Raw genomic sequence first — 12,395 nt, 5'->3', positions numbered from 1 at the left:
CCAGAGTACAGGGTTCATGATACAGACCAGGGATTCTCAAGCTATAGAGCATACAAATCATTGAGGTATCTTGTTAAAATGCAGGTTATGCTTCAGTAAGTATGAGATAGGGCCTGAGATCCTTTAATTTTTACAAGTTCCCAGCCAATACCTGGAATGCTGGTCCATGGACCACACTTTGAGTAGCAAGGGCTTAGAGCAGGGTTTCCCAGACTGAACTTTGTTGACATTTTGAGCCAGATAATTCTCTGTTGTAAGAAGCTGTCCTGTACATTGTAGGATGTTTAGCAGCATCTCTGGACTCTACCTACAAGATGCCAGTACCACCTCCCCCCATGTTGTGACAACAAAAATGTTCCAGTAATTGCCAAATGTTCTCCAGGGAAGAAAATCACCCCTGGTGGAGACCCCTTGGCTCAAAGCATAGTGAACTAGAAGTAATATACACCTCGAAATGGGGCTTTAAGTGTGATGGGCATTCTCAATGAGGGTAAGGTATCCAACATGCAATTTTTTTGGCCTGTCTGGAGTGATTTATGAGAACTTTTTATACATGAAGTATTTTAACTTTTTTCTTATCATGTTTATTTCAGATATTTCCCTTTCTTGGTGATCTGCCTTCCATTTATTTTTTTTTTTATTTCAGGCTATTATGAGGGCACAAACATTTTGGTTACATCTTATGTCTTTGCCTCACCCAAGCGAGGATTAGAGGCATGCCCTTCCCCTCTACAATGCTCACCGTGTCCATTAGTTGTGAGTTTACCCCCCCAGCCCCCTAATCCCTGGAGAATATTACTACCATGTGAGCACCACAGTGTTGATCAGTCAGTGCCAATTTGATGGCGAGTACATGTGGAGCCCATTCTTCCAATCTTGTGATACCTCACTTCGGATAATGGGCTCAAGCTCTATCCAGGAAAATATAAAAGGTGCTAGATCACTGTCGTTTCTTATTATTGAGTAGTATTACATTGTATACATATACCAAATTTTAATAATCCACTAATGAATTGACGGGCACTTGGGTTGTTTCCACATCCTTGCAATAGTGAATTGTGCTGCCATAAACATTCTGATGCAGATGTTTTTATCGTAGAATGTCTTTTGCTCTTTTGGGTAGATGCCTAATAGTGCTATTGCTGGATCGAATGGTATTTCTATTTGCAGCTCTTTGAGGTATCTCCAAATTCTTTTCCACAGAGGTTGCACTAATTTGCAGTCCCACCAGTGTAAGAGTGTTCCTGTCTCTCCACATCCTTGCCAGCATTTGTCATTTTGGAATTTTTTGATAGAGGCCAATCTCACTGGGGTTAGGTGATATCTCATTGTGATTTTGATTTGCATTTCTCTAATGATTAGAGATATTGAGCATGTTTTTATATATTTGCTGGCCATTATTCTGTCTTCTTTTGAAAATTTTCTGTTCATGTCCTTTGCCCATTTATTGATGGGGTTGTTTCATTTTTTCTTGTTGATTTTTTTAAGTTCTAGATAGATTCTTGTTATCAGCCCTTTATCGGATGTGTAGAGAGCAAATATTTTCTCCCATTCTGTAGGCTGTCTACTCACTCTAATGGTAGTTTTCTTGGCTGTGCAAAAGCTTTTTAATTTGATCAGATCCCATTTATTTGTTTTTGTTGCTGCTGTGATTGTTTCGGGGGTCTTGTTGAAAAATTTTTTGCCTAGGCTGATGTCTGAAAGCATCTTCCCAACATCTTCTTCTAGAATTCTTAAGGTTTCATGCCTTAGGTTTAAGTCTGTTATCCATCTTGAATTGATTTTTGTGAGAGGTGAGAGCTGGGGATCCAGTTTCAATCTTCTGCATATGGATATCCAGTTTTCCCGGCACCATTTATTGAAAAGAGATTCTTTTCCCCAGTGTATATTTTTGTCTGTTTTGTCAAAGATTAGATTACTATATGTGGATGGTTTCATCTCTGGATTCTCAGTCCTATTCCAAAGGTCTGTGTCTCTGTTTTTGTGCCAGTACCATGCTGTTTTAATTACTATAGCCTGGTAGTACAGCTTGAAGTCTGGACTGATACCTCCCAGTTTGTTCTTTTTACTTAAGATTTCTTTGGCTATACAAGGTCTTCTCTGGTTCCATACAAAGCGTAGAATTAAATTTTCTAGATCTATAAAGAATGATGATGATACTTTGATAGAGATTGCATTAATTCTGTAGATCACTTTAGGTAGTATGGACATTTTAATAATATTGATTCTGCCAATCCATGAGCAAAGTAGATTTTTCCATCTGTTTACATCTTCTACAATTTCTTTTCTTAGTGTTTCATAGTTGTCCCTGTATATGTCTCTCACATCTTTCATTAAATATATTCCTAGATATTTAATTTTCTTTGAGGCTATTGTAAAATGTATTTAAATAGTGCATTAGTCAAAAATTTGATTTTCCTTCCAAAACCAAGAGCAAAAGTTTTATTTAATAATGTTACTTTGTACCTATAGACTATAGGCTGTTTGGTAATGTAGAGTAGAAACAATGCCTCTAATAGAAAAAAGCAAATTCTAGCCATTGTCTTCATCCAAATCACTAAAAATTATATTCTCTGTAGTAGGCCAATTGCAGAACTATTTTGTGAAAATGTAGGGAGGAACTTCTACATATTTTAAGTCATATGATTTGGATGACTACCTGCCTCATACTCAGGTGTGAATTTGCATGTCATCACTGCACTGTGAACTTGGACCAATCACACCACCTTTCCACTACTAAGTTGCATCATCAATAAACTAATACATTTCTCCATTCCTCTCTCAAAGGACTAGCAAACATCAAATAAGCATGTACCTTCTTAACCTGCACTGTCCAATGTGGTAGCCACTTATCATTAGTGGCTAAAATTGATTAAAATTAAATTTAAATTTAAATTAATTAATTTAATTTAAAATAATTAAAATTAAACAAAACTAAAAATTCAGTTCTTCAGTCACATTAGCCACCTTTTGAGTGCTCATAGCCACATGTGGCTAGTGGCTACATATTGGACAGCACAAAGGACATTTCCATCATTGTAGAAAGTTCTACTGGACAACCCTGTTTTCAACAATAAAGCCTGCTACAAATACAAGTTAGGCTATTATTGCTGTTGCCAGAGGTTGGAATTCTCAAATATGCATGAGGAGAGACACTCACTCACACAGGACCACACACCAGCATGCACCCATGTCGGCTAAGTGCTCATATTTCATCACCACATCTAGAGTAGTTACGAAAACAATGAAAACATAAATTAAGCCCTTGAAAAATACGAGCAGGGTCAAATAATTATGGGTGCACTATTTTCTATAAATGTCATTGTCTAGACCACAAATACTTTCATGAACCTTCTAATCACAGCAGAAAAAAAAAACAAGAGTACTATTTTTCTATCAGATTAGCCATTTTATAAAGGCATATTGTCTTCTGGACTCTAATATCCTTTGCTCATTTTTTGTAAGACCAAGACTTGGGGTTGTGAGCAGGAGGGGGAGTAAAGTGGCCACAGGAAATCTGCACCCTAACCGTACTCAGAAGGTGCCTGGATTTCTCTGGCATGATGCAAGGAGAAGACAGTCATGAATGATAGGTGTACCCTGCCCAAGGATTAACAAAGAAGCACCTGATAATGACAACAAGAAGAGCAAAAATATCGAACATCTCTTATATTCCAAGACTCATGCTAAGTGCTATATGTACCTTGTTGCATTTACTCTTGCCAAAACACCAGTGATGTAGGTATTTGGCATTATTTCGATTTGACAGATGCAGAGATGAGGCCCAGAGAGGTTTAATAATTCACCTGAGGTCACTCAGTAAAGAATCAAAGTATGCCTGACTCCAGGGCCAATTGTCATGTTTCTGGTCTCTGATCAGGATAGTCCTAGATGGGAGAAATGATTTCACATGCTCAGGAATCTTGGGCCCTGGTCCCGTCCTCCATTCTTCCTGACTTGGGCTCCATCCTGAACTGCATGGGCCTCACACAGTGCGTGGACATCCCAGCCTGCACATCCAGCTCCACCCACTCCTCTCTCATCTCCTGTGAATAGTCCCCACGCAGGCCCTGGAAATGGGCTCCAGGCTGTTCAGACAAGGACCCCAAGTGCCCAGAGCATGGTCTAGGAGGGCAGAGGACGGGCCCTGTGGGGCCAGAAACACCTGGGAGAGGATCAACTGGGAAAGCCTCCAAGGACTTGTTACCCAAAGTATAGTTCCAGGACCAGCAGCATCAACTAGGAACTTGTTAAAAATGCAAATTTGGGGGCCCCACCCCAGACCTCCTCAATCAGTAACTCTGGAGATGGGTGCCAGCAATCTGTGTTTCAACGAGCTCTCCAAGTGACTCTGTGCTGTGTATATTAACAGTTTGGATGTTTGTCCCCCACCCAAAGACGTCATGTTGAAATTTGATCCCCAGTGTTGAAGATGGCATTTAATGGGAGGTATTTGGGTCATGGGGGTGGATACCTCAGGAATGGCCCTGTGAAGTCTTTGTGGTCAAGAGTGAGTTCTCTGTCAGTTCCCACAAGAGCTGGCTGTTACAAAGAGAGCCTGGCACCTCCACACTCTCTCATGTGATCTCTGCACAGGCCAACTCCCCTCTATCTTCTGCCATGGGTAGAAACTTCCTGATTCCTCATCAGAAGCAGATGTTGGTGCCATGCTTCTTGTACAGCCTGCAGAGCCATGAGCCAAATGCACCTCTTTTCTTTATAAATTACCCAGCCTCAGGTATCCTTTATAGTGATGCAAACAGACTAAGTTTGAGAACCACTGCTCTAGGGCAGCCCTTGCTACACAAATGTGATCCATGGGCCAGCATCATCAGCATCACCCGAGAGGTTTAGAAATGCAAGTTCTGGGACTCCCCACAGACCTGCTGAATCAGAACTCATGAGGGTGGGACACAGCCTTTTTGTCTTAACACCCTCTCCAGGTGAATCTTATGCACACCAAAGTCTGAGAAGCCCCGCTCTAGGGCAGATTCTCTTCTTTCTCCTCTACTTTACTCTTGTATTATTAATAAGGGCTGTTTTTGTTTCAGTAGACAGAAACTCATCTCATATTGGTTTAAGGGAGAAAAAGTAACTTCTTAACTTACATAATTGAATAAATTCATGGTAGATCTGATACCATTGGATCTACGTCAGGAGTCAGCAAATTACCCATGGCCCATTTTTGTAAATAAAGTTTTGTTGGAACACGGCCACATTCACTCATGTACATACTGTCTATGGCTGCTTCCACGTGACAATGGCAGAGATGAATAGTTGTGACAGAGACCGTGTGGCCCTCAAAGCCACATTTACGTATTTACAGAAAGTGATTTTCAACTCTTGCTCTCAAGCATGGGGTCCAAGGCAGGGACCCCTCCTGCTCAGCCGTAAGGAGGACCCTGAGGTGAACCACACCCAGTCTGTGGGCTCAGTGGGCTGTTATACTTTGTTCACTGAAGGGGAGTAGGACCAGAAGTTTTAATAGCCAACCACTTTTCTTGAACTCCACTCATTTCACACAAATACACACACACACACACACACACACACACGCACACACGCATAATAAAATATTATGTATAAAACAATACCTTTATGCCCAACTAATGAATCCTCTGGTGCAGATTTATACAGCAATGTTTGAAACACCTTCCCTGGGCCCCTGGAGTGTGGATTCCTGCTGAGGGTCTGTGGCATGATAAGAAATGTGTCTGGGTCTTCAACCCAGATTCCTGGAACATAGTTCCTAAAGCCCTTGGGCTCCACAGAATGGTAAGACTTCCTTTTGTATGCTAATGAGATAACTGGTGGCTGGGGACCCCCAGATAGCTTCAGAATGGGGGTTGTCACCAGAAAAACCAAGGCATGACTAGAGGGTTGGAACTTTCAGCTCCACCCCCTGACCTTTGAGGAGGGGAGAGGGGCTAGAGATTGACCTAATCACCAATGGCCAGTGACTTCATCAACTATGCCTACACAATGAGGCTCCATAAAATCCCCTAAGCGGGATTCAGAGAGCTTCTGGCTTGTGAGCACATTTAGGTGCAGGGAGCATGGCGTGCCCAGAGAGGTTCAGCAGCTCTGTGCACCTTCCCCATACCATGCCTTATGCATCTCTTGCATTGGTGTTCCTGAGTTGAATCCTTTATAATAAACCAGTAAATGTAAATAAAGTGTTCCCCTGAGTTCTTTGAGCCACTCTAGCAAATTATTGAACATGAAGAGGGGGTGAGGGGAATCCCCGGTTATCAGAAGTACAAGTGGCTCAAAGACTGGTGACTGGCATCTGAAGAGGGGTGGTCTTGTGGGACTGAGCCCTTAGATATGTGGAAGCCTGCAGGTAGTTAGTGCCAGAACTGAATGGAATGGCTGGACACTCCCCTGGTATCTGCAGAATTGGAGAATTGGTCATTGGTGTGGGAAACACCTCAGAGACTGCCTCAAATGTTCAACTTCAGTCTACGTTATTCCAGGAGCGATTAATTTATACACATATCCACATTACACTATTAATTCACAAGTACTGTATGGTAAATTATGGATACTAGAACTGTAGCTAAAGAACTCGTAAGAATAATCTGAAGTCACTGGCATCACTGAAGTCTATAAGAAGTCATCAACTTTGCTATTATATAAAATCATCCTGTTTCTCCAGTGCTATTCTTTAGCTGGGGATTTGTGGAAACTGAAGGTGCAGGGACACCCAGAACGAGCACCTACAGGACAATCCTAAACTGTATTAATTCGGCGAAAGCAATCCCTAGAGCCAAGGGCGACCATGAAATTCTAACACATGCCCCAGCAGAAACAGCAAATTGCAGAAATCATAGGCAGGGATTTGAACTTGCTAGGGTTCTAGCATAACCTTACCTAGATTTCAAGAAGCAAGTAGACCCAAGGCCATTTTAGGATTTTCAAAGTTACTGACTATCTTCAAGTTTAGAGACTCCCGATATCACATCATATTAAATGTTATCAATTAAAATATGCCCACACCGAGCATAATGTATATATAACCAGGTAAGCACTGAGCTGCATTTTAGTAGACTCAGTGGTTTAATGTTACTGTAGCCGGGCCTCCTGACATTTCAGTAGCTCAGCATTTTTAATGACTGAAATAATGTAAAATTGGCCCAGGCCCTTGGTTGTTGGCACATGTGAATGGCCTAGTTGCTGCCCGGCACCCGTTGTTCTCACTGTGGTTATTAACCGCTGATGCACTGCTTCTTTGTCAAGCAGGAGGAGATTCTCCAGGGTCACAAGGAGAATCTCTGAGTTTGTTTTGCAGAAGGAACAAACACCCCTAAAAATGTTGCAACTAGCTGCTGATGCACAGAAGTCTGGCTACTCAGGGTATCACCTAAGACTACAAGCAACACAATAAAGGATTACTAGGGAGGATGAAAAAAATTTTTTAAAAATAAATAATGAAATAAAAGCAGCACAGACTTCCCATCTATCCTACCCTACCTGTGACGTGCATGCATGAAAGCTCGCTGCCTCATCTCTGTGACAAGACGGATCTGAGAGATTTTGCCCTCCTGTCTTCTTTCTTTGGCCAAATCAAATAAACCTTCCTCTATCTCCAAGCGCCAGTGTCACAGTTTGGTGTTAGCTGTGCATCATATATGCGAGCCTAAATTTGGGGTTCTAGAATATTCCCTTGGAAAAGATTTTATTAATATTTTCTTTCTGAGTTTTGGAGACATTTTTTAAAATCTCAATTATTTTATGGGCCCTAGTGAAGCTTGCAGGACCCTGACACAGGGGAGGGCCCTGCACACAGGTCTGTATTACCAAGTCCATCTTCATGCTAGGTGTAAATAGACGAGTGTGTGAAGGTCACTGGCTTAGTGAACTGGAGAGTCAGGCTCCAGGGTGTGTCCTCTGTAACTTTAGAGGGGAAAAAAGCAGGACATCGTAGCTGTTTCATTTCATTGTTATTCTTAGGACGGGGGTCCAGTACACTACAAACACTGTCTGAAATTGTCTAATTCATTCTGAGAACCTCGCCGGGGAGGACAGCTTAAGTCAAACAGGTCCACAGAGAAATTAGTGTGAAAGGACAAGCGAATGTCAATTAAAACCAGCAACTGGCTTGGCAGGATGGGATTGGGACTTTATGGACAGAACAGAAAACACCCATCCTTGGGGGCTGTGATCCATGGCAACAAGTCCTCCTCAAAGGCCTCGGTGAGATTCTCAACAAAACAAATGACCTCATTAATTAAGTGGGTTAGTCCTCTCACCACGCTTTCCTTAATTGCTATTCTGACTTTTGGGAGAGGCATTTTCAAGCCAAACTGAACACACGGAGCCTCCAATAATCAATGCCACAATAAGCCCTGTATGCCTTGAAAGCGATTGCAGAGACAACTGCTCAGAACGTGCCCACAGCCTACTCCATCTGCCGGGGCTCCCCAGGTGAGCCTGATTCCTAAGTGCCCTACCCACTGGCTTCGTCCCCCAACCCGGCTAGAAATCCAACAAGGCCATCGTCATCCTCTTCTCCCTACGGAAGATGTATCCATTTCATTTGAAGGCATGCTCTATTTCCACTTTACTTGTTGAATACATTACGTGAATGCCTGCAATTGTGTTTTAAGCACAAGAGGGAAAGCAGTAAACATCATAGACCAAAATCACGGCTCCATGGGACTTCCATTCCATTTGCTGAGTTTCTTCTACAACCTTCCTTGGGTGTTCTTTGTTTTGAGTGAGAAGATGCTCCTCTGCCATTGTGCACAGCCCAGCATTTACTTCTGTTGCATTTGAGGACAGCAGCCCTTTCTCATTCAAATCTGTTTCCCCAGTGCCTAAGACTACCTGGCCCATAGCAGGTGCATCGCTCAGGAACTGGACTTGGTTCTAATAGAGGCCCTATTGCTATTCCCGAAAATACACTGGTTTAAATCAGATAGTAATTCACTTTTTTCCATCATTTAGTGCAGAAGTAGAAAGTCCAGGGCTGTCCTAGTGGCTCTACAATATCGTCAGTGTCCTGAGCTCCTTTTATTTGCTATTTTATTCTCTTTACTGCTCAATTCCACCCTCAAGCCTTCTTCATTGCCCTCCAATGGCCGCTGCAGCAATGACAGTCACACTCGAAGCCCAGATGGAAAGAAAGAGGAAGGTGGGAAGGGAAACAAGCCAAGCTTTAAAGAGCACTCCTGGAAGCCCTACCCACACCTTCTCCAGATATTCATCTCCCTAAACTATATCTCACAAACACTCCTTCCTTTAAGAGCATGGTAATTTTACAATGTGACCGTGGATTCTTGGATAAACCTGCTTCTGAGAAATGGAGCCTAATTTTTCTCCCCTTGATTTTTTTTTTTCTTTTGAGACAAAGTCTTACTCTGTTGCCCAGACTAGAGTGCCATGGCATCAGCCTAGCTCACAGCAACCTCAAATTCCTGGGCTCAAGTGATCCTCCTGCTTCAGCCTCCCGAGTAGCTGGGACTACAGGCATGTGCCGCCATGCCCAGCTAATTTTTTCCATATATTTTTAGTTGTCCAGCTAATTTCTTTCTATTTTTAGTAGAGAGAGGGTCTCACTCTTGCTCAGGCTGGTCTCAAACTCCTGAGCTCAAATGATCCACATGCCTCAGCCTCCCAGAGTGCTAGGATTATAGGTGTGAGCCACTGCACCCGGCCTTATTTGTTTCTAATACATAGAATGTGTAGAAATGATGCTGTGTGATTTCTGAGACTAAATGACAAATGGCATTGTGGCTTCTCTCTAGGATCACCCATTCTGGGGAAGCAAGCTGCTGTGTCGTGAGGACATGCCAGCAGCCCTCTGGAGAGGTCCATGTATGGAGGAACCAAGGTCTCCTGCCGAGAAACAGCATTAACTCCCCACACCCTTTGGAGCTAGGAATGAGCTGCCTTGGAGGCACATCCTCAGCCTCAGACTGGCCTTCGGATGACTTGCAGCCCTGGCCAACATCTCAGCCACAGTTTCAGGAGTGACCCTGAGCCAGAAACTTCCAGCTAAGCTGTTCCCAAATTCTTAACTCAAAGAAACTATGCGAGATAATAAATGTTTGTTGTGCTAATCTGCTAAATTTTAGGATACTTTTTTTACACTGAAATAGTTAACTAACACAAAGGGAGACTATGAAATAGCGATTTTGGTTAGCACTGTGGCAGAGATTGCTAATTTTCCACCAAAATCCACTTACAGCTTCTTCCAGCACATAGCTAGATCACATGTCCCATCCCCCACTTGCAGTCAGACATGGCCATGGGGCTAAGTGCTTTCCAACAGAGTGTGAAAGAAGTGATATATACCACTTCTGGGCCAGGCCAAAAAGACCTACACATGTTCCTCCAAACATTTTTCCCTCCTCAGCTGACTTTCCTCTTTCTGCTAGCTCAATGCAGACAATGATGGTAAGGTTTTAGGAGATGGCAGGGGCCCAGGTTCCTGAATAATCAAGTAGAAAAGAGCCACCTTGACAAGCTGAGTATCTTCCCAGGGTTACTAGGAAAGCATGAAATAAATTTCTATGATGTCAAGCCACTGAAATTTTGGAATCTTTTTCTTATCTCAGCCTAGAATGTTCTACAAAATATAGAAATATTTCTGCCCAAATAAAATTACAATTGTTAGAAAGGAAGAGTGGCTAGTGGGTGTACCCCAGAAGTCTTTGCCACATGGATAGATGGTGGATGGATATATGCAGTACCTGACCGCCACGCAGAGGGAAGTCTGTCTCAAGCTATTCAAAGTGCTCTAAGGTGTGTGTGGGGGGCGGGGCACAGCATGATCTCCTGAGCACAGGGTCCCTAAACGTTCACCACCACTATCGGGAACTCTTCACTGGGAAGAGAGAGGGCAACTTTAGCCTCCTTGAACTGTAGCAAGTCATCTTGAACCAGGCTCATCAAAATATTGCAGGGTAATTCTTGACCTCGCTGAACTTGGATTCCTCTCTCATCAACTTTGTCTGTGGGCTTCCACTGAGTCAGAACCCTGAGATTTAAGTTGGTATCCCGAGAAAGTAAGGAGGGGAACTGGAGTTTGGGGGTGGGGAGGAGGTGAATTGTAGACCTATTCCTACCTCATTATCACTCCCACAGGCACTAAACACTGACATCTAACTTGGGCTGTCTCCACCCTGGGGTGTCCCTGATCTGTCAAGAAGTACACAACCTGCCTGTGCCCATCCCTGCCTTCTCCTGGGCTTACCTAGAAATATCTCCTACTTCACCCTCACTAAAACATTGCCACCACTGCATTGTTATCCTGAAACCCACATGAGGCCACCTAAGGAAGGGCATCTTTCTGACATCTCATTCATTCATCCATGGAAGCCAACGCTTATGAAGACTCTATTATGGCTTACCATAGCCTGCAAGGTCCAGCAAGATCTGGCCCTGCTTACAAATCCAGCTTCATCCTGAGCCACTCCTGCCTGGTTTTCTGCCCTCCTGCCAACTACCCCTCAGTGAAGACAGGATCCTTCAAGCTCCTCTTGGGTCTTGGCATTTGGCATCCTCTCAGTTGCAGGTCCCCACTGAAATGGTCCACCCTCTGGGAAGCCTCCATGATACTCAGGGGGAACTAGGTCAGGTACCCACATGATATAGTCTCATATCCCCTTTACTTCTTCTAACTAGTCTTTATCACCATTAAGTAATTAATTACTGGCATAATAACCTATGTAATGCCAACCTTTCCCACCAGTCGGAATGCTTGGAAGAGCAGGACTGTGTATCTTGGTTTACCATGCAACAGAAGCATCCTAGAGCCTGGTAGTGAGGAGACGTTTCTTGAATGAATTCACACAATACAGATGGAGAGGCAGGGGTAGAACCTCTCACCCTGGAGGAGATAAACTGACTATAAGGGAAGGGAGTTTGTGGACAAATTAGTTCAATAAAGTGTTATATTTGGTGAACTACATATCCCTGGATTGGGCTTAAAGGCAATCCTCTTTTCAATGACTCTGACTTAGGGAAAACTATGTTACAACAAGGATCACTCAACAGCCACAGCTTCAAAGAAGCCTCTTCTGGACTGATCAGAGAAGAGCTCGTCGCCTTTCTTATATGACACTCAGACTGGGAGGAAATGCTGTTATTAAGTAAAATTATGCACTTGCCCTTCCCCATCCCTTGGAGATATAGCAGGAGCCTAATGAGGGCGCTCTGTTCAGTTTTAAGGACAGAACCGACTCGTATAATGTGCCAGCCCCATCTATGTCTAATAGTGGAATCCACAAGAAATCATGGTGAAGATCCTTGTTTTGGAGAGAATCAGCGAAGGGGGAACTCTTCATAGTAACCAGGAGTGGGAAATCATGTCCTAAAGGAAGGAATTAATAGAATATTCTAGTGTTGTTGTTTGGTGGCCCAATAAAGCCTTCCCTACCACTAGACTG

The sequence above is a fragment of the Propithecus coquereli genome, unplaced genomic scaffold (genome assembly GCF_000956105.1).
Source record: "Propithecus coquereli isolate 6110/MARCELLA unplaced genomic scaffold, Pcoq_1.0 Scaffold435, whole genome shotgun sequence".
Taxonomy (NCBI): Eukaryota; Metazoa; Chordata; class Mammalia; order Primates; family Indriidae; genus Propithecus; species Propithecus coquereli.
Note: the sequence above shows the minus strand (reverse complement) of the source record.